Genomic DNA, 23,472 nt, shown 5'->3' with positions numbered 1-23,472 from the left:
GGCTTGGACTGAGGTTTTAATACAGATTATAATCATAAACTAACAAAAAAAAAAATCAACACAGAAATGGCTACAGGGAAACAAAATAAATGCAAAGTTCATCCCAGTCTCTGGAGATTGACCTCTGCTGAAAATGCTACAAGGTCAATTTACATACAGTACATAATAAAATAACGGTGATTTCATGCATGTCCATCCCAAGATGATATCATTCACCCCAGAGGAATTTTCACCAAATATTAATAGTGGAGGTTTTTATTTATCATCATCAGTGCGTGCATATTACAGATGCCTTCATCATATAGTATACCGTCCCAGCACTATACTGTCTCAGCTGGAACTTCTATCCATTCAGAAAATGGATAACTAAATTGCCTTGGCTTCCCTGATGCTCATGCTTATTCTCCTGCATGATAATGCACTTAAAATGCATGGTTAGCTTTAGTATTGTTCAGTTTAACGATTACCTTTTACTATAATCAAAATACAGCTGATGTAATAGCAGCAAAGTGCTCTGGTTAAATCAGACAATACAATAAGGCATTAACCAATGTGAAGTCAAGGAGAGACATAACGCCATTGCTTAAAAACTGCCTTTTTATGGAGTTGTTTAATGATGTGTGAATAATGTTGCAAAGGTTTTTGTTTTACAATGTAAAAATAAGAAATAATTAAATAAACAGAAATTAAACATACGGTAAATGTATGCCATTTTTTTTCCACCGCGTACATTAAAACCCCCCGATATATGTATTATATTGATTCTTTACTGTCTAGGAATACTTTTGCTATTCTGAGTGTGGTTAAGATGGCATGTAAGGGTCTACAGAGCTTTCCATTATCAAAGAGCAGCTTACAGAATCATTAGACAGGACTAATGTGCTACTCATTACATATTAACACCGCTCAAAGCAGTTAGGGTAGAGACGCAGTTAAAATGTCTCATGGTGCCCATGGAGATCTGGTACAGTCAAGCACATGCTCCAGACATTTACAGGTCAAACAGAACACAGAAAGAGCATGCGGTTTTCTCTTACACTCAGAGGTTCTGGTAAGAGAAAACCCACAATGATCCATTTCAGACTGTGCTATAGGTATGCAAACCGTACACCTGTCCTGGTGTGTGTCCTGTTGCCACCAGGAAAAACAAATCAAGAAAAGAAAAGAATGTCTAAGATGATATTTTTGACGGCCATTTTACTCATTTTCATTGTCAACGCTCTGTTATTTGTCACAGCTGAATGCGAGTCCCCTCCACATCCTGCTCTCTTTGGCACAGTGTGAAGGAATCCTGACGTTGTGCTAATTAAATAGGGAGCCTTGCAATATTTTTAGCTGGAGCGGCCTTGATACAGCTGCACGCCTTTAATCTGGGTGCACGAACAGAGTGAGAAACTCTCGTTAGGTGCCCTTGCTTCAGTGTGCTCGCACAATGCCATGCCTGTCTCTGGCCTCCTGAGTGGCGGCTTTGTGGATGAAGCGCCGTGCAATGAAACCAGCAGCTCCAGGCACGCTGCCTGAGGCACTGATGCGGTTTCAGTCCCAGCCAAGCGACTCCTAAAAATATATCGGCAGCCTTTCCCACTGTCTTATTCTTTCTTCCTTTTTTTTTTTTACCCCCATACCACTTCTTCCTTTATATCTTCCTTCTCTTTTTCTCCTCATCCTTCCCTTTTTCACTTACATAATACGGTGAAGCATGAACTGTCGTAAATGACACAGACAGGGGGTAGCAATTGTGTATATGGGGACTGGTACAGATTTAGATGCTGGAAGAAAGAGATATTATCTTTCTGGCACTCATATGCTTCAGAGAAGTGAAAAAGGGCCTGCATGTGCTATGTCAAGAAAGCGTGACAAGGGAATAATCCAGCTTTTACAAAAGAGCCCACATGTGGCAGACTATGAACACTCCTCATGAGTTTAGACAATGCTTATGAGATCCTGCTGCATACTAAAAACACATACAACTAAGCTTCACACCTTAATTAATGATTTATTTCAGATAATGTTAACGGTAAGATATTGTGTAATCAGCCAAGATGAGGTAAGTGCAGTTATTTTCCTGTTTATCCACATTTGATCTAAAGTCATTTCACTAAGCGTCTTCATGACCTCTCGTGTAGCGTCTACCATTCAGAGACCTTAAAACCTTTGTCCAAATTCCGGTTCACAAATCAAAATGTACTGATGTGTACGTCTGTGAGTAATAAAAGCTCCGGACACTGTAAAAACTCCCATTGTGTCTGTATTTCCTTTGTTATTTTAGCGTCTGGAGGCTCTCTGGACCGGCTGGCAGACGGATCCAGAAGGAGAGTCTAAGCCTGAGAATGAGCTCTATAGGCAGGCAGGAGCACAAACAAAATTAACTAAGCTTCTCAGCCCTGCTAATGTGTGTAAAGACATTTTATAGAAGTTGCGAACAACAGGCTACTAAAAAATAAATAGGCTCTGGTCAAAAGATGGGATGCAAGATAACTAGACTAAAAAGCATTTAGTTGTTTGGAACCTGTCAGGATTTGTACTATTCAGGGCACAGGACGGAACTCGCTGACTGAACAGACCTCTGTGTGAACTCGACCATGATTGGGAGAAAACCTACCAATTAAATCATTATCAGAACTGTGATATAATTCCATTGCTCCCATCTGTCACAAGAGCTCCTTCTCTGTGGCTTTAACTGGCTGAAGCACAACCATCTGAAACCAATGAAAGCAGCTTGCAGAGCGCCGTACTATTAAGAGCCGACCACATCACTTACATTGCACAGAACAATGGGTGAGAGGGTGGTCCAGATAAATACAGAGCACTGTTTCAGGTTAAGCTGGCCTGAAAAATGCAGAGGAGGGGTTGGCTAAACTGTTCCACTGAGTGCATGTTACCACTAACCCACTAGCGCTGTTGAAAGATGAAAGACTGGGGTAGCGACTATTTTGGAGATTGAAAATGCACCCCTAAATTTGGAACCGTTTGGACAACTCAGCCAAGCCAGCATTAGCTAGTGCTTATGGTGCACTTTCAGTTTTGTTCTTTTCCAAGCTTTTTTTTTTTTTTTTTCCCCTTTCTCCTCTTTTCTCCTCAGCTTTTAATTTTTTTTCCCCCACATTTTATCTTTGGTTGGATTGCAGATTGGAAAAGCAGACAAATTCTGTCTATGTGTTGCCAGTGACACACATTGGACATATTGAATACAACAAAATAAAAAAAATAAAAAAGTTCTGTCATAATGAGGCAAGCAGCATGTGTAAAACCTCTAAAAGATGAAATACGGAAAATGGCAGACATTGAAACAAACATCTAATATGATTCTAGCATAAGACTAACGTATTGCTGCATGAATATTCCTGTAACTGACACCGACAACTCAACACATTAATCAGAGCACAGTTAGTTTAACGCTACACTTCCGCTCTCATTAATTATCAGCTTATAAAATGTCCCAGCAAACAAATTATGCTTTTTTTAACATCATACTCAGAAGTTAAATTATGTGCATATTTTATGAAGGCATTAGAAACCATATTAAAGTCATAAAATGTGTGCGTTGAATCAGAGTTATTTTCTCATGGATTCAGTTGACTGAATTAGCTCTTGTAAAGATCACATGACCATGGAATGAATGCTAAGCTGAACATTCATGTACAACATTTCGAGTCGACTGTAAATCTTAATTTTATCCATAAAATCTTCAAGACAAGCAAACTTTTTGTACACACACTTTGTTAAATCCTATGGCCCTAAGATGTTAAATACAAATGCACAGCTTGACGGCTTATCCAAAAGAATACGATGTCCTCGTTCTAACGGACTCGCATGCAGGAAGTTAAGCACTTCCACTTTCATGTTGATCTCCTCCCTTCAAGAACATGTGAATATTACACAAAGGAACTGCGCTGTGTCTGAACAGATGATCTCTCCATAGGGGTGAGGGGTCATGAACAGCTTTATGGTCTGCATTTCCTATAATCTCCGTTATGTCCTTCCACCACAAGTGTGACTGAAAATGCCTTCCCAACTCTACTATATTCAAAAAGCAGCCTGAAGAAAAGGCTGATTAGCAAAGCCCTCGTGACCTCTTTAGTGTACCACTGATGGAAAGCATGCTTGCCCGGTCCAGATGGACCAGCATGAAGAGCTCATCCTTGTCACCACGGTAAAGATGTCCTGCAGCTCTGCACAGAGCTTAAGAGTCATGACGAAGAACGAGAGGCACAGAGTGATAGAACCTCACCTCAATTCATCCTGAACTCTTGCAAAGAAGCAGGAAGGCTACTGAGAATGCAATGCCTGGGAAAAACTCATTTAGTCTCCCCAAAAATCCCTAATAACCGGATCTTGTCAAGGTTAAAAAGGCAAGCATTAAGAATTTTTTGGGTGGAGACAGTGAGTGGCATCTTAAGTGAGTCACTGCTGGAAAATCTTTGTATACATTGGTAAACTTTTGATCAGGAAGGCCAGTATAATCCAAAGGTAATCCTCACCCCAGGTGTTTTCAGATGCCCGAGTCTCTCTTTAGAGACTCTACTCTCAGAGCACTCTGGGAACCAAGCCCAGACCTCCCAGCTGACAGGACAGGAAACAACCCTGAGGCCGTCTGTCATGAGGATAACCCTGAACTCCAACAGGAGCAGGGAAAGAGGCCTGCTGAGAGGGCCACTGATATGAGTGTAGCAGGAAAAGCAAAAGGTGGAAGAAACTGCAGCTTTCCGCCACAACTCGCTTTCTCAGCTTTAGATTATCCGGTCGAGATCAGTCCCGGATATGCAGGGAGTACGCAGAAAAAAAAAAAAAGAAACAACAACAAAAAAAAAAAAAAAACGGAATACACTCACTGTGGGTTTGAGGATTACATAAGAGGTGGAGCAGCAGACTGTTGAAGGACGACCGTTACACAGGGCCAGGAGGTGCTCATGCTGAAGCAACGATAAAGCCCGCAAGCTGTCAAACAGTCATTCATTCAGGCTCCTGTACGCTTGCATTACGCAATGCCGAACAAGGCACACCCTTAGTCAACTTGAACTTTGTTGGATTGTGAGAAATAAAAAAAAATAAAAAAAGACTGCCAAGAAGATTCCTATTCCCATGTGAACTCACTGACGGTAACATTTCTTTGCTTTAGGACAAAATGTTTCTCTTCTCTGAAATGCTGAGTCATGTTGATACGTGCACAAACGTGAAAATGCTGAGGTGTCTACTGTGGAGACACATACCAAGATTCTGCAATCTTTCAACAAAGCTTCTATTACCCGAGACAACCGTAAGTATTGTGTCAGAGAGTGAAAGAAAAACAAACAAACAAAAACAAACATGAAACCGCTCAGTGAAATGTTTATACAATAAGAAAACGAGTGCAAAATGGAGTCAGGGCTGACATAACAGATAGAGAATGCATTACGGAACAAAAGAGATTCTCGTCTATACTCAGAAAGTGCTCCAAGTCTCCTATTAGAGAATTGCACTTGACTTTGACAATAGTGTTAACAGTTACAGAAGGGAAATGATTAACCTTTCTTCCTCAAACCGTCTCAGGGAGTTTTTCTTAAGCACATTAGGGATGAATATAAATATCACACGTATTTATATTCCTGTAAAGCTACTTAGCAACAATGTCTACTGGTTATAAGCTCCATACAAATAAAGTTACAGTAAATTGAATTCTTAAGGTGATAGATACGGAGAAGCACTGTAATAAACTCTTTTCTTTCTATAATAAATATGATATGTTTGTTAAAGAAGAAATCTCAGCTGCTCGGTGAACACGTAGATTCGACAACCGGAATTCAATGTTTAAAAAAATACAAAACTAATTTCATATTTGTGCTGTTTAAAATGAAAGACCTTCATAATAATATGGCACACCTCGATACTGTTATTATAAAGCGAGCCGCTCGTGCTGGGACATGATCTGGCTGTTGAAAGAATAACTATTTTACTAGACGGGTTCATGGATGTGCAGCATGGAGAGCTAATCAGAAAATAAAATGCCGCGCAAAGCAAGTTATATAACTCTACAGGTGAGGACTGAACACCTCACAGAGCCGAAACGCTTAGCTAAAAGGATTTTTTTTGTTGAGGCTGAAAACATGATGTGCTACATCAGAAAGTTTGTTAGTAGAGGATTATAATCATATATTCGCTTTTCCTTAGACAATATTAACGCACTTAGCTAGCTAGCTCACTATACACACTTACTACATTACATTAGCTACTTTTTTTTTTAGTCTGGATAATCAGGTGTCCTCATGATCAAACACTGTAACAGGGGCTTTTAGTTGCCTGGTGGGATAACTCACAAATATAGGATTTGATCAATAACAGATAAAAGGGGAGTTTTATCTAATACCCTTTTAACAAGAGATCTTGTCTAGGTGTCTAGCACCGGATCCAACTCGATCAAGTACACAACTGAATCTTTTTTTTTTCTCTTCTTTCTATTATTGTTGATATTCTTTCGCAACATAAGCTGCACAGTTCTGCATTTGCAATAGAAACGCTACAAACAATAAAACGCTACAAACAAAAGAATTACCCGAGTGAAATTAATGCTTAACACTTCCATGGGAATGTAGCGTTTGTAAACAAGCACTTGTGAAAATTCCTGACTATCTGCGTTCTCAAGCCTCAACACAAACATTACAAGTGCTTCCTGAATATGCCCGTTGACCTTCAACCTATATTCAATAACCATTAATCTTTCCCTCTAGGCACATTTCAAAGCACAGCTAATAAAGTACTGGAAAAAAAAGGAAAAGAAAAAAGCCGCTAGCGTATTTGAGTATTGGTATCTTAAGTAAACAGATATGACTTCTGAGGCTGGTTATTTCAACACTGCCGCCTGTCATGTCGTTTGATGCGCACTTGATATTAACCACTGACTCACAGGAGGGAACAAGGACAATTCCACAATTATCCTTTTTCTCTTCACGGGCGGTCTGGAGTTTGGACTACTGTAAGCCACAAAGCTAACACTTCACTGCATCCGCTGTATGTAACCACAACTTCCCAGATTCCCCCCAAATGTGTGTATTAATGTGTAATCCCGCTCCAATAGACATTTTTTTTTTCAATATAACGGATTCATTTACAAATCATGTGCTCTGACATACACATACAGTGTTTTACGGTAAACATCATGCGCTCGGAGAAAGCAGCTGTCATTTGTCTGGTTTAGTTAAACTGTAAACACTAGTAATGTTTACATGCACACTTTCTGCCTTCCTATTATAGTAACAATATGTTACATATTGGCGTTAATAAGCAAGCGTGCACGCGATTTTTTTTTTCTAACGTCTGAAAAAATTCTTCTGGCTTCTTTTGACCCTCTTTTTTTTTTTTGTAACCATTTATGCTAATGTCAGCCAAGTACAAAATATTAGATTTTAATTCACATTAATGAACTCAAAATATTCTTGACAAAAAGCAAGGCTGCGTCATTCAGGCAAGAAAACCATTACTAATGTGAGATAATAGAAGGGCTTACAGCCAGTGTCGCTTAATATCGGAGAGTTCAATAACACCTAAGAAAGTGTGATTCACTCGGATTCAAATGTCAGATTGACTCATCTATTTTATTGCGGGTCAGGGTGTGTTCTTATGACTAAGACTCGGTTATGCATATTTTTCAGAGATAAAATGCTTAAAGGTTGCACACGGTGTGCGTTCAAGTTCTAACTAGAATCAAGAAGAAATATAAAATGTGTTACAGTATTGTCCTGGTTTCTGTTAGTAAAAATGAATAGCAGGTGAAAGTCAGGTGCGAAAACTTATTCCTCAATCTCTCACCTGTTGGCCACTGAAGATTAACCACAAAGCAAATAAAAGCGGAAACCCCCGGTACGCTCTTGTACAGTGTGTACTGTTTAATTTTGCAGCTGTTTAGATCTTCAGATTAATAATGGCTGAAAACTGGAGCCTGCTCCGTTTCATTATCTCGTGCCAAACACTTTCACGCTCGTCTCCCATGGCAACCGTGCCACACTTATCTGATTCGAGTTTGTGCTTTGAAAAAAAAAAGAAAAGAAAAAAATTCTAAATAACCACAAGCATGTGTTGTGGTTTTTTTTTGTTTGTTTTTTTTTTTTTTTTTTAACCTCAAATGCTGTATTGTTATTTATAATGCGTAGTCAGCAAATGCGTATGAATGAATTTATCCCTCGTCTTCGTCCCAGCGGCGGCACACCTGCTGATAACACATCTGTGTGTGAAAAAGAAAAATAAAAAAAAAGATCCAGCAGTGTTTCCTTTTCTGTCTTCCAATGTGACCCACTTTCTAGGCACATTTCGACCTATCTTTTAATCACACCTGCTTCTGCTGCAGCCCTGACTATGAGCGATGACTTGTGGCCAGGATGGAGTGTGGAGTGTGTGACAGCAAGGCTGAAGTGACACGACAACACCGTACTCCACTCGACCACATGGTGTCCTTAGTTAACCTTCAAGAAAGAACTTTGAGTGCACTTGGTGAGAACTCGTATGCTTTCCAGAAAAGACGGATGCATCTACGTATTTAATATACAATACTCCTTTTTATACAGCAGTTAGTGCTCTACTAACCTGATTGCTCCTGCAGACTTCCAAGAGAGCTTCTATTTAGTATAAGCACACAGAGACAGTTCACAGTTCACAGCATCACTACACGTTTGTAACTATGGTAGTGTTCTTAATCAGTAAACAAGGTAAACAATACGTTTTCCAGTATTTTATACTACTTTAAGAAGAACTTACAAATGACATGAGCAAGCTACTGAGACAGCTGACTTATGACGTGAGCGCTGATCCTTCAAGATCTATTTCTCCTTAGAGAAGTTATTAACAAAACATTTGGTCATAACTCTGTACGACATGATGGTTAGTCAATATTAATCCTGTGGGTTTCTGTTTTAAACAGTACAATACTGTTTTTGTTTTTTAAAATTATATAATTACAATCAAATTTTTAACGATCAACAATCAACAATTTAACGTTGCTTATTTAATGGAATTGTTTTCATTACAAGGGAGACAAGAAAGATAAAAAGTAAAGTTACAAATGCTTCAGGACGGCCAACAATAAATCCGCCTGTAATACTGCTTAAGACTTGACATTCAGTTCTAGACACAGTCTCCATTTCATTCATTACTGACACAATCATTCATGTACTTGTCAATATTAAATAACAAAAAGAAGCTTTATATAAAAATAAATAAATAAATAAAAAACTCTTCAAACTTAAAATAATTTCTTATTCAATATTGGATGCGAGGCACGAATACACCTTTAGCTAACATCGTAGGGAACACACCATGCACACACACTTAAGGGCAATTTATTCTCGCCAATTTTACCGACATCCATGCTTTTTGGAGATGGAAAGCCCCGGAGTAAACCCATACAGCTCCACAAGCAGAGTCATGTGTGAACATACTCAGATATACATGTATGTGGGCAGAAGGAGCTTACACACACACACACACACACAGAGAAAGAGAAAGAGGGAGCTTGGCCACTTGTACAGATTTTGTGCCAGATTCCCAGCCTCTCCCTCTCAATTAACAAAGACACACGGTGCAAAGAAAACAAATGAAACATCACAGGCCCATTACTGAGAAGCTGCGCTAAACCCTCAGTCATCAGTCGGACATTGCCATGGTGACCACACATGTGCGCACACGCTCACACACACACTTACACGCAGGCACACACACACACACACACACACACACAGTCTATCCACAGAGCAGCTGGTGGATGGGAAACGGACTCTGTTAGAGTCAAGGGCCGTACGCCTGTCACAGCAAGTGAATAGAAGGAAATTTGTCGGCACTGGGAAACGAGAATCAATTGACTTTTATTCACGCACAACAACTCCTTGTATCGTGGCACTGGGTAGAGAAACTGGTAGCAGCAAACTTTTTGTTGCGAGTTTCCAGCGTTGGCAATGCAGCTGTCAGATGTTTAGTCTCTTTCCTCTGTTTGTTATGCTTTCATAGCCGAGCGGGTCAGTATGGCCTAGTGTTAGAAGAACCTTCGTCAATTCCTTAGAGAATGCAGAGTATAGCCAAAAGCCAGGTACAGCAAACATTAGGCAGTTTTTGTGCCAACACAGTTATATTTTCCTGAACAGAGTTCTCTCATTTTTACCTTGAATAGAATGATATAGAAAACACAAATGTACATTTTTATCAATATTTTCATCTTTTTTTTTATTTAACCGGTACTCAGCTCATTTAGCCCTGCCTGCTAGACTTCCGCAGAGCAATCTGCTTAGCATAGCAGCAACGCCAGTGTCCTTGTCTATAATTCAATTTAGATTTCATTTATTCATTCATTCTTCAGTAACCACTTTATAGTCAGGACTGTGAACTGCGAACACTCAGGAGCTAGGAAGGAATACACCCTTGTTTGGCTGCCAGGCCATAAAAGGACACCACACACATTCATTTCTACCAGCATGTTTTGAAGATTGTGGGAGGAAATCAGAGATCACAGAGGAAAGCAACGCAGATACACCCAGATAACCTGAACACAGGATCTATGGAACTGTGAGGTCGCAATGCTGTCTATACCATAAAGAGTTTGCATTAGAACCAAGAACAAACCCAGGACCATGTACTCATTTTGTGATCTTGTTCTTGGTCTCTTCTGCGTTCTGGTATCGACCGTCCTGACAGCGGTTTGTTAGATTTGCCAAGACGATTTGCTGAGATTTGCCTTTAAATATTAAACTTGTATGTCTTAAAATACTCAACATGTCTAAAAATCTGCTTTACAGGGTGCAACTGGGTGTGGAAGCAAGCACAGCTGCTTTAAAGTTTTCCTTCATGTAAGCATTTTCTTCTCCAAAAGTTAATCCTCTAACCCACAGGCCTGCAAGTGACAAATTCAAGCTGATTGAGGAGCAACTCAAAGAGCTGTCTCAGAGAAGAAGGCAATTGAGGAGTGTGCCCTTTAATCCTCCCGAGTGCTCTTTCCGGTGTTCTACGACAGCAGCAGCGTTTTCACTACTTGTAAAATGCTAAAGTGTGAACTCTGACGTTTAAACATGTTTCATTACAGAGACTTTCACTGCACGATTTGTTAAAGCGGCTGTACTGTGTGCCGAGGCTGTCTGGGCGCCGTGATCGAATTCATAAAATAACGTGATGAGCTGCAGGCATGAACCCAGTGACTCTTACACTGTCTGCCACATTTATGTCACAGCACAATCACTGGACAGCACAAGCACAGAGAACCGCCTGCCAACAAAGTGATAAATCTCCAAGATTACACGTCGTGTGGCAGCCCGAAGTCCAGCCATCGCAGCAGTTGAAAAGGATGCTATAAATTTCAAATTATTATTAAAACTGGCTAGCACATGTCCAGATGGTTTTTCACCATTCCTACAAGCAGGATGCTTGGAGCATTTCTTGGAGCAATGTGATATGCTAGTCTTCGACAGTAGTTGAGTAGAGATGCATATAATGCTGAATCTTGTCTCAGCAGCTATTCATCACTCAGAATAACAGCTAACCCTTATGGTAATGAATACGGAGATGACATTTTTATTGAAAGCCTGATCTTCCTCAGGGAAAGCAGAGCATTGTATTAGCACTTCTGTAAAGAGACTGCTCTTTGACACAGTTAAGGCACTCACAACAGCAACAGCAGGATAGAGGCTATCAGTCACTGTAAGCAGCTGTTAGATGGGCGTCTGACAGACTGAGAATATAGCAAATGTGCAACTGTGAGTGTCACACCAAAGTGACTACGCCAAAAAACAATGCATGGCCAAAAGTTTGTGGACACCAATATTTAAGCCTTCCTCAAACTGCTTCCCAAAGTAAAAGATTGTATTTACAATTTATATTTTATTCTACAGCAGGGGAAGAATGATATTCCATCATAATGTCCCTGATGTCAGAAATAAAAAATATGTGTGTGAAAATAAAACGATGAGGGGGGAGATCTTAATGAAGAACAAGAAGTTTATTCCAGTATAGCAGTGACAAAATACATTCATCGGAGTCAGTAAGAACCCCGGACAAATCCTGCTCAAGCATTTTATACTGTTTTCCTTTTTGTTAATTTAAATGAGGTTCTGCTTTGAATATGTATTGAGTGTAAGAACTGAGTGCCTCCCAAATGGCTGGGCTATACAGTACCTTGTTGTCTAGCTGATTGTCTTTAAATGTTAATCATGGTCACGTACACCTTGTCTTGGTATTGTTACAATTGTAAGCAACCAAGTGGTCACTTTAAATGGTAATCGCGGTCATGTAGACCTTTTGTTCGTGGTGATCCTTGATGTCCTGTTACCTAGAGTCCTAAACGTATTCCCTTATGATACTTAAACCTTTTTAGGAATGAGCTCTTTTAGATGTGCATCTTGGAGTGGAATTTGGGTGCAGTTATCTGTAATTTTTTATACTGTGCACAGTGCAAGGTCAATGAAAACACAGGTTGCCAAGGTTGGTGTGGAAAAACTCGTGGCCAGTACAAAGCCATGGCCTCAGCCGTACCTGAACATTTTTGGAATAAACAGGAAGGCTGTCTGATTTTCTTGCCTGATATCAATACTTGATACCCCACTAACACTAATACCCCACTAACACTCTTGTGGTTAAATGGGCAACCATGCTAGTGGGAAGCCTTTCCCAGAAGAGTGGCGGCTATTATTAAATACTAAATCTAAACTGTGCATTTCAAAATGCACATACAAGTCTGATGATCAGGAGTTCACAATGTTTAACCATACAGTGTAAATATGTTACCTTTTATACAGCGCATGTGTCACAGCCAAAGCCGTGTCACAAATTTTAAAAGAATAATTAACAAGATCTTTCAACAGCTGGTAGCAAGATTGTAGGCAAGTGAAATTTGCCACTCGGGCAGCAAATAAAAAAAAAACTTAGAAGCTGTGAAGAGTGACACAAAAACAAACAAACAAACAAACGAACAAACAAAAAACATACAGCATACTCTCAAACGGAAATAAAACCAAAAAATCCGAAGGAAGGGTGTCAACAACCAACCACAGGATGTTTTTGTGGGATATGTAAGAGGCAACTGTGTGAGCAAGTTTTTGTTGGTTGTGTTGCTTCAGGGTTGAGGGGTGGTGTGAGGTGGGGTCGAGAAAAAACAAGACCCATGTGTAACAACATGAAACCAGCATGATTTTGCTGCAGTCTAACAAGCCAGAATCTATAATGTCTGGGCTCAGACTAGGCTAATCTTGCTTCCACATGCTCGAGTCAGAGTTGACAAATGGTGAAAAATAATGTTGCATCAAAATGAATTCACACAGTTACAGATCGTATTAGATTTATCTGACAAAATAGACAATTGACCACGATAGATAAAGGAAAACTGACCTAAAGACAGCTCAATGGGTGATATGGATGGTTCTAAAGTTTAATCCATGATACAGTACCTTCACATTACATCCGGTATCCGAGTTACTATTTCACGTATGGATAGTTATGTCCACTCACTTGCCATTAATCTGTCAAGAATGCATCTCGTCTCCTCTCCTGTTTGTGGTTTTAATGAAGAGGAAATCAAGGAACATCCATAATTGTTGAGATGTCCAGTGTGGTGTTAGGAAGTAACATTACTACACATGATGTTCTTTTAGCATCATTCAAACTGGAGCTCTGACACAAACTCCAACATTAAGCTCTGAACTGGCTGGGAGGAAAATCAGCACCTTTATGAGGGACCTTCAGAAAGGTTGTGAGCACACGGCACCTTACAAGGACGCTCTATGGTTGTTTCCTTGTAGAGCTGCATCAGGCACGTTACACTAGATGAAGACACTGAGACAGTTGTAATCAACCAGGTATGGCAAATCCAGTAAAGATATTGGTACAGATTTGAGTTATTTGTTATCGACCAGAATTGATCTTTAGGGGGCAAAAAGAGCTATTAAATAAGCAACTAGTCAGAATCTTTCATGTGACTAAACATGGTTTCCAATGGAGCCTGATCCCATGGGAGCCAACCTTGGCAGTTTTTCCATGCAAGAGAAACTGGGTGGTAGAACAAGCCCGGGCATGCTCTTTCTTGTGTCAGAGTAACATTCTAACAAAAGGGACATGATGTGAAATGCAGGAGATATTCCAGTTACTATCAATCAACAGATGACAATCAATAGATCCAGCAACTATCAGTCTACAGGTGGCATAATACTGATCTGTTCGTTTAAACTTCAACCTCTCACAGTCTCAAGTGCTGAACAAAACAGTCAGGAAAATATTGGACTCCTTTCCATGTAAAGCATGTTGCTGTGTGTTTGTTTTAAATTTGTGAATTTGAAATTGAATTTTGATGCTTTTTCCATTTCAAAGTGACACTAACATTTACATCTGCATGCAATAACTCTTAGGACACAGTGTACCAGTCAAGTTGGTCTATCAAGGATGCAAAAATTCAACCTTGACTGCAACTTCCATGTTTCCAAGTTCTGCCTCAAGGCCAGTCAAGGCCACCTCTCAAGGTTACCATCATCAAAGGAGGCCTAGAGACGGTCTGAAATATTGTATCTAAAATAATAGCAACACAAATCTTCTGTCTGAATGCATTTTTCCTGCTGTGTCTCAAGAACCCAGAGCCACGTTTGTACAGTTTTCCCAACCACCGAACAATCCGTTTAATTCTCGTCCCTTTTCAGAATGCTACACACACGAATATGTAAAATATTTATTGTAGTACTCTGTTAAGTACTTTTTTCTAAAAGATGATACGGAACCATTTTCCATGTCCTTGTTTTAGATTCCTTCTCACCAGAGAAGGCCTCCCTTTAAATTGGCTGTTCATAATTCATAGCATATTTTCTCCTGCTCATATACCACTGATGTTTGCTTTCCACTGCAGGGTTATATAATGCATGTGAGGGCCCTGGGTTTGGCCATTCTCCAACATAACACAGGACTCTTTATACACTGCCTTTCTCTGTCTGCGCTCTCTCCACAGCTGCCTCCCTCATTTGCCCCCCTCCCAACAGCAGCTGACTCTCTGTGTGCCCCCTCGGCGTTCCTAATGAGCGGCTTTCGGAAAAGATTTGCTGCTCTCCCTGGCTTTCAGTGGCTTTCCTCACAAGCCATTTGTTTCTGTTTTCTTGGCGGCAGGAAAGTGCGAGTCCAGCTGACGCACACCTGCTTGGTGGCCGTGAACAGGACATCTTTAGAATTGGAAAAATTCTAAAGCCCAGGCCAGAAGGGATAGAGCTCTTTTCAATCGATGCAAGGAATTTCTGGGATAAGTTCATTAAAGCCACCTGTTGTTCAATTCAGTAACGGATGCGTCTATTGGAGGCTGAAAGCATGACAAAAAAAAGAATTAAAAATTGAATATAAATATATATTGTTTATAAATATAAATATATATAAATTGAATAAATATATTGAATATAAATTAATAAATATACATAAAAAGGAAACACATGAACCAAGCAGTCTATTCCCCAAATTTCAAAAAGCTCACCTCACTAATAGCACTAATCAGATCATTAATTGTTTAGGAAACAATTTCCGATATACGTTCCAAAAAAGTATATGGTCAGTTTCATTCGCAAATAATAACCGTCCACCTGTATTAATGTTATACCCATTTCTTTTTTTACCTTTCAAGTTTATTCTATAACAAACTCATTGAATTTATTTTCTATTGACATTCGATGACAGAATAATGATATGTGCCTGAAATTGCTTACTTTCTTATAACAGCACAGCATTTGTCAGATGCCCTTATACAGAGGTAAATACAAAAATACTTTAAAGTCCTTGAAGCTAGTTCACTAGGTCACAGACTAAGGATCCTATCGGTATAAAACTATAGTGGGAGAAAATACAGCAAATACAAGTTTTCTTTTTTGTAAACGAACAGAAAAAAATAGGTGCTAATTTAAGTATTTCAGGTAGGTTTTCATCTGTTGATTAAAGACGGCCAGTGACTCAGCTGTTCAGACATCTACGGAAAGTTCATTCCACCACACGGATACCAAATCTGAGAGAGCGGTGTACGAGTGATTAGAGCTTTGAGGTAAGAGGGTGTGCTGGTCCATTTTTGGCTTTGTAGGCAAAAAAAAAAAAAAAAAGGTTTGAAATCTGATGTGTGCAGCTTCCCGGAAGCCATTGGAGAGATCGCAGCAATGAAATGGTGTGAGAGAACTTTGTTCCAATTTCTCTTTGGTCATACTTTCCATCCATTTATAAGGTACATTTATAACTATACTGCAAAAAGTACAAAAAAGTTCAAGATCAAAATGACACCATTTACCAAAGTCTTTAAAAGGCACAAACATGTTTCGGTGCCTGTTGGTGTGAAAGAGTCTTCCTTGAAGAGTCCTGACCTACAAAACTGAACGAAATGGAAGGCCAATGAATCACGCATCCGGTATATTTATTTATTAGATTAAAAAGCACACATGGTTGTAACACTTAGGTGTCCACATAGGTTTGTCATACAGTGGAACATGTTATTTCCTACCACCTATTATAGGAACCTTTTTTTGTTTGTAAACTGTTAAAAACACTGCTTGCATCAATTTTCCAGGTATTTTTTTTTTTTAAATCGTTAAAGAATAAAGCATAACTCAGGAACAAAATTATTGTGTCACAGAAGACACGTCTGATGTCTAAACAACACAGTGTATTCATAAAAACCACAAAGAGTTTAAATTTGGAATGTTTTATTCACTCGTCCCACACTGGACAAGCTGAGCTGTTGTCCATATGTGCTTTCAGAGTCTGATTGATGAAGAGACCATCACAGGAGACCAATTCACCCTGTCACCTCCCCAGGACATCAACCACCAGAAGTGCAATGTCTCTGTAAAAGCCTTCTTATTTTAAAAAAAAAATAAAAAATGCCCACACACAGACAGACACTAATAAAGACCGACACTGTGTTCAACACTAATAATCATCATAAATCACTTTCCTAAATGAAAAGCTAGGTGTAAAAACCTACAATATGAGCGTCCCATGGAAACAAATTTCAACTTGCTTCCATGGTCAACTCGTGTAATTTGCATTCAGTTAGAGAAAATTTATTTGATTGAAAAAGCGCGCACACACACACACACACACACACACACACACAGAGGTATGAGAGAAAATGTGACAAGCGCTTTATATTTTAAAAAAAGTCAACGTTATATAGCCAATTACAATGCAGCTATTTCAGGCAGTGTAAATAAAGAGCAGGACAACCGCTGGTGCAGAGCGTACTGTCAAGTCTGAGAGACAGCTGGATTTGATGGAGGAGAAGGCCCCAGCTGGGTATGCAGAAGGGGCAAAAAGTGAAACAGAAGGGAGAGAATTGAGATATTCAGCAGGAAACAGCTGAAGCAGAAGGCAGGGTAATCCATCACACTGACTAACTGACCCAGGTGTTCTATATCCTGGTAGAGATGCAAGATTAAGAATGGGCTTCTGAACTAAAAGACAATAACCCTTGGGCACTTTCAGTCCTCACCTCACACATCTCTTGCTGGCTGTTCAAACACGTTTGACTATGGACAGGTCTGTGATGACAGCGGGGGTACAATGCTGACCTCTCATGTCCACTCTTGATTGCTTCATCCCACAGGTACACAAATGAGGACACCAGAGCAGACAATCTTTAAAGCGCAAACAGTCCTAAACACTTGGGCTAATAAATCTTTATTATTGCTCCTATTGGGATGTTAGAGATCTTCTTATTACCAGGCATTCTGTGCACCCCGACCCGCACACTGGCTCACACGCACACAAACACACGGTCTAGACAAAACTATTGATTGTGCCTTTTCTCATCATGTCATTGTCAGAAATTGACCTTTCTTTATGAAATCTAAAGCTGGCATGCATTTACTGTACATGGTGGAAAAAATAAATATCACATTTATTAGTTACTAGTGTTTAGTAATACAAGATATGCCCTGAGGTTGGCTTTGTACGTACTTAAATGCAATGGAGAACAGTTTTTTTCCTTACAGATACATTATGATTTGGAACTTTAAAAGGCGCTACATCAGAGCACACTGCTATTTCACAGCTCCCGTGTCCCTGATTCAATCCTAGAGTTCTGTGGGGTCTCTGGTTTCCTCCCAATTTCCATAAGCATGCTGGTACATGGACTAGAAACTCAAAATTAGGTCAATAAGTGTGTGTGTGTGTGTGTGTGTGTGTGTGTGTGTGGTTGTAAGACAGGAATAAACCATGGATTTAAGGTCAGTTCATCTTAGGGCACCACACACACACACACACACACAGTTTTATGACAAAGGCTTCAGATCCACAAGAGATTACTGAAAGTGAATGAATGACTAAGATTTTACCAAATTTGCATTTATGTATTTTTTTTTAAAAGTATTCGTTTTGGCTATAAGCATGTTTATACAAGCAAAATATTATTACTGTATTCTTTCAATACAAATGGTGAGCACAACAAAAACGAGATAAATGTTAATAAATGCACCATCAAACACAGAGAAAGCTTTGGCTCTGATCCATAAATACAGGTCAGCTGTACATGCCAATATATCCATGTTTCGCTGATAATTATAAACCGTTTGTAAAGATCACACTGTTGCGTCAACACTTTTCATATACAGTGATGCCTCGAGATACGAGTTTAATTCGTTCCGTGACTTTGCTCGTATCTCAAATTGCTCGTCTCAAAGCAATTTTCCCCGTTTAAATGAATTGAAATCCCATTAATCCGTTCCAGCTCGCAAAATTCCACTCCAGTTGTTTTGTTTGTGTTTTGAATATGAAAAATGTTCAGTACCTGTATTTATAAATGTCAAATATTGTATAAAAACATACAGTAATAAAAGAGAATGTTAAAAAAATAAACTGATTTTACTTTACGGAAGATGCGCACGGAGGTTGAGGGAGGAGTAAACAGGAGGAATTTTGTCTCGTACGTACACTTTCGCTTTCGTTCACTTACTTGCTACTGTACACTCTTAATGCTACTTTACACTTAAATGGAACTTGACTAAACTTCACTAAAATTAACGAAATTAAATCAAGCATCGCGTTAGTTCTGGCAGGCCACGTCGTCAAGCGTGCATCAGCTGTTAATCAGCTGTCCACGACGCGCACCAATCCGGTTACGACATCCATATTACCCAAACATGCGGGAAGCTGAGGTGGGGAAACAGAGCACACGTGGTTGTTGGGGATCTTTGTTTCAGCAGCGGAGGCTCGGATGCTCGTATCTCAAAAATTTGCTCGTATATCAAGACAAAAATTTGGTCGAATCACAGCTCGTATCTCAAAAAATTCGTATGTCAGAGCACTCGTATCTCGAGGTATCACTGTACACATATTTTTGCTCAATTTATCTAGTGGTAGTTTATACTAGTTTTCAACATATTGTCATTTTTTGTTTTGTAGTTAGATTTAGTGTTTATGTTAGCATCTATTTTGTATTTTCTCTTTACCTTTTAGAACACTATAAGGCCAAAAGGATTGAGGATGAACATGAACATCCCATTTTAGATTAAGTCTGCCTTGCGATGATCAGCAGCTCCACTCTTCAGGGAAGAATTTCCACTAGATTTTGTCGTGCGACTGTGGGGATCTGTGTTCATTTGGCTACAAGAGCATAAGAGAGATCAGATTCATCAGATAATTTTAGGTTGAAGAGGCCTGGGGCACAGTCAGTGTTCCAGTTCATCCCAAAGACCACTTAGGTTCTTCCATCTGTGCTTCCAGTTTTATTGCATAAATTTGGGGACAGACCATAAGGATGTGAAAGTGTCCACAAATGCTTGGCCATATTGAGTATTTGTAATAACTTCTAGTTTAAACAAATGAGTCTACGTCACAAATACAGTGCCAGTACTGGCAAGTGGAAGGACATTTATCCTGAGGACTTAAAACTCATTAAAGAAATTCAGTATTAAACCGACATTACATTTAGAAGAAAAAAAAAAACAAAAACCAATATAACGGGATGCTGTAGACTGTTCGATGAAAAGCACCACTGCTAAAACAACACAACTGAAGTAACGAAGCTGTCCCTGAGCTTCTAGGAAATCGTTTTGTTAGATACATTATGTAGTCAGTAAGCATCCTGCTTGCAGGGGGTTTGGTGCTGATTCAGCAGGAGCTGTCTAGCCAACCAGCAGAGGCTCTGCTAGGCCGAGTATCAGCACATCAGCACATTCTGCCTTGGAACTCGCCACCGGTTTTCCTATTCATACCCCTGAGAACATAAACGGCATGCCATAACAGGCTAAGTTTAGCTAGCTTTTAAACATCAGCAAATTATTCTGCAGTAACTTAATAAAAGGTGATAAAAAGCAAATATATGTAAATTATGAACGGGTTTGTGAATGGGTTAAAGCTGGAGTTCAATATGCAATTCAAAACAGAGCTTGACCCAATATAGAGACATCCATCACCCAATGACACGTACAATGCTTCGAAATTGACAGCTGCGTATAGCCATGACCAGAATAATAAAAGTGAAATTAACACAGTGCAGCAACACCTGAGTCAGCTTACTGCCCCTCAACACATGAGATCAATGTGAATGAGCATTCATCACAGTCCTCAGAGAACTCTCAGGAGGCTGTGCTCCTATAGGGGCAACTGCCACTGCTGTAAAGAGTGATGTACTGGTCCAGAGGGAACACCCCTGGATTTAAAAAAAAAAAAAAGAACTCAAGACAATGAGGAAATGTCAGAAAGGTGACGCTTAGTGGAGGATTGATGGAGTGGCTCTTTCCTGTCATCCTTCAGTAACCTTTGCTGTCACCAGCCCCTATTAATCAATATAAGATTCTGGGTCTGTCCAACTGAAGTCTCACAGTAATTCCTGATGTATTATGTTCAATATATGTAACTACTGTAATGCCATACTGTCTGGATGTTTTATTAGATGCATAAACAAGTTATTATACACACTGCGTTTGCAATGAAGATACTACTGACCTATTAAGCAGTGAACCATCTCACACCAGTGTAACTGAGCAAGTGTTTGGACTTCTGACATACTTACTTCAATCTATAGGTGCAGGTTATTTGTTGGTACACTGAACAGCCTTCCATTTCAGGACTCAGACACGTCACAGTGTTTAATTCCTAATCCTGAACGCATGTTTATTCAAGTCTATTGTGAATATAGTTTTTTTTCTTAAAAGGTGCAGCTTAAGAGAGTTTACAGACATTCTGTGTTTTGGTGAATGAGGATGACTGGATGTAGATTGTTTTTAACCATTATGTGACAATAAACATACCTAAACTGGGTTTATCCCTCACTCACTCTTGCGAACTCCAGCTAGAATCAAAGCATCAGTATGGGTCAGCATCAGGAGTAACGTGTAGCTCATCTCTTATCGCTTCTCTCTCATCACTTGTTGCTGCTGAGGATGGCCCTACATGGACAGCCTGAAGGTTTATAAGACTATTGTGAATGGTACCACTTAAAACCATGAAGACATCTTTGACTTGCACTTGATATGGTTTTGCTACGATGGACTACAATCATTTATACAGTATGGACACTATCTGGTGTCTAATTCCGCTCAAGGTTCTTTCCTCATACCATCTCAGGGAGATTTTCCTTGCCACCTCTGGCTTGCTCATTAGAGATAGATTTATAGATTTTTAAAAATTTAGATCCGGCGTTTATATATTTGCCCCTTTGTGACTGTGTCCGTTGTTAAAAGCTCTATACAAATAAAATGCCCGGTAGTGTGCAGACAGTTTCGGGTCAGTGTTGCATTTCTGTAAAATATGCTGGATTACAGATAAATAAATGTTAAGCTATAATTAGATTAGATTCAACTTTATCGTCATTGCACATGTACAAGGCAACGAAATGCAGTTTAGGTCTAACCAGAGTGCAATAGCAGCAAGTGCAGGATATACAGTGTTTACGTGAGTTAAATAAATGAAATAAAATGGTAATATAGGAGTAATTTACAGATATGTATGTACTATGAACATAATATACAGATGGCAGGTCTGTTACTAACTTTTTACAGAAGACTATTTAAAGCTGTGGTTGCTGGATTCATGCTTCATTTTCAGATTCATCACACTGATCCACATTGCTCCAATTCCCCATCAATGTCCCATAATCTAAGTGGAGAAACTACGCCAACTTTTTGCGCCCTTACTGAACACAAGATATAGATCTTTTTTATAAAAGGTCATTACTGACTCCCAAGAGGCACAAGGAGTCTACGGTCATCTCTTACTATTTTACTTCTATTGTTGAAGTTTACATTCTAACAATGTTACATGTATCTATAGTCAGGAGACCCGTACATTTGGCGTACATTTAGCGCTAAACCATCTAAAGCTTAAGCCTGAAAATTATTTCCTGACTTGAAAGCAATAGTAAGTAAACAGTGGTTTTATTTTACCATCTGGGATATATTGACTTTATTGTATTCCTTTTATACACTGTAAGTCTTTTACAAGACTGCTGTACAAGGGGAAGGGGGAAGGAACGTGGAGTTTAAATGTCTTGTTTAACTCATCATGGCTACTGAAGGCTACTTGAACCTCAAGAAACTCAAGTTTCAGACCAAGCTGCCTTACATCCACCTGTCAATCAAAGCAGGAACCTTTTGGCTTAATTATGTCCCAGTTTCCGTGACATTATCGTCTTAATCTACCGAGTGTCTGCTCTTAAACACAACACTATTCATCACTTTGGAAACTAGGGCTTTCTCAGCTAATAATTGCCTACTACATGGCAGTCATTAGCGTGCAAGTCATTAGTCTTGGTCTAGAAAAATGGCATTAAAGATTCATCAGTGACATCACTGTATCTGGGGAATTCCCAATAAAGAATTTGAGCATGAACGCTAAGCTAAACGGAAGAGGAGAATATACTTTAATACAGAGGTTGGAGGTGAAATCATCTAATCTAATCAATAATTAATCAAGGTCATCTTTAATGGCTATATAGCATATATTATTCATACACGGTGCATCTACTATCAGGATTAAGAAAAAGACTGGCAGAGAGTTTAGGATAATGGATGGAGGATGGTTGATGGGAGGTCCAGACACAGGATCGAACTATACTCCAAATTTGTTATGATTCTATTAATGCATACAGATCACAGGGAAATATAGAATTTAGTTTATCACTCAGTGTTTCAGCACTTAGTTCAGAGAACACAGTTACATAAGGACAGTAGAATGCAGAGGACGAGTGCCAGCGAGCCAGCACAGAGGGAGTATGAGACAGAGTGAAATCAGAAGTTTATTCATGAGCCAGAGCAGGCGCTCAGCTCCCACGTGGCAGAAGGGGGATTTCCTAGTTTCCACACACACACACACACACGTGAGGTAAGTGATGCAACTGAAAGCAATCCAGGAGGATCAAGGCTGCCCATGTCGTCGCATATGGAGGAAAAGGACAAAGTCCTGGCTTTGTCAACTCCCTGAACTCAGCGACACCAGAAAAATCCTATTCTTCTGTCTTCTTCCCTGCTGTTTACTGCATACCCATCATATAAAACGTAGTGTTACATCCATGTGATGCAACACAATACT

The 23,472-nt window shown here is 39.5% G+C and overlaps 1 long non-coding RNA gene across 4 annotated transcripts in view; it reads right to left on the bottom strand.

The window, feature by feature from the left end:
- Positions 1–23,472, bottom strand: part of LOC132848373 (uncharacterized) — a 108,664-nt gene that overhangs the window by 35,817 nt on the left and 49,375 nt on the right. The gene's annotated exons all lie outside the window — the stretch shown is intronic.

This window comes from Tachysurus vachellii, chromosome 7, assembly GCF_030014155.1.
Source record: "Tachysurus vachellii isolate PV-2020 chromosome 7, HZAU_Pvac_v1, whole genome shotgun sequence".
NCBI classification, from domain to species: domain Eukaryota; kingdom Metazoa; phylum Chordata; class Actinopteri; order Siluriformes; family Bagridae; genus Tachysurus; species Tachysurus vachellii.
The sequence above is the reverse complement of the archived record's forward strand: the minus strand, read 5'-3'. Positions and strand labels throughout refer to the sequence as shown.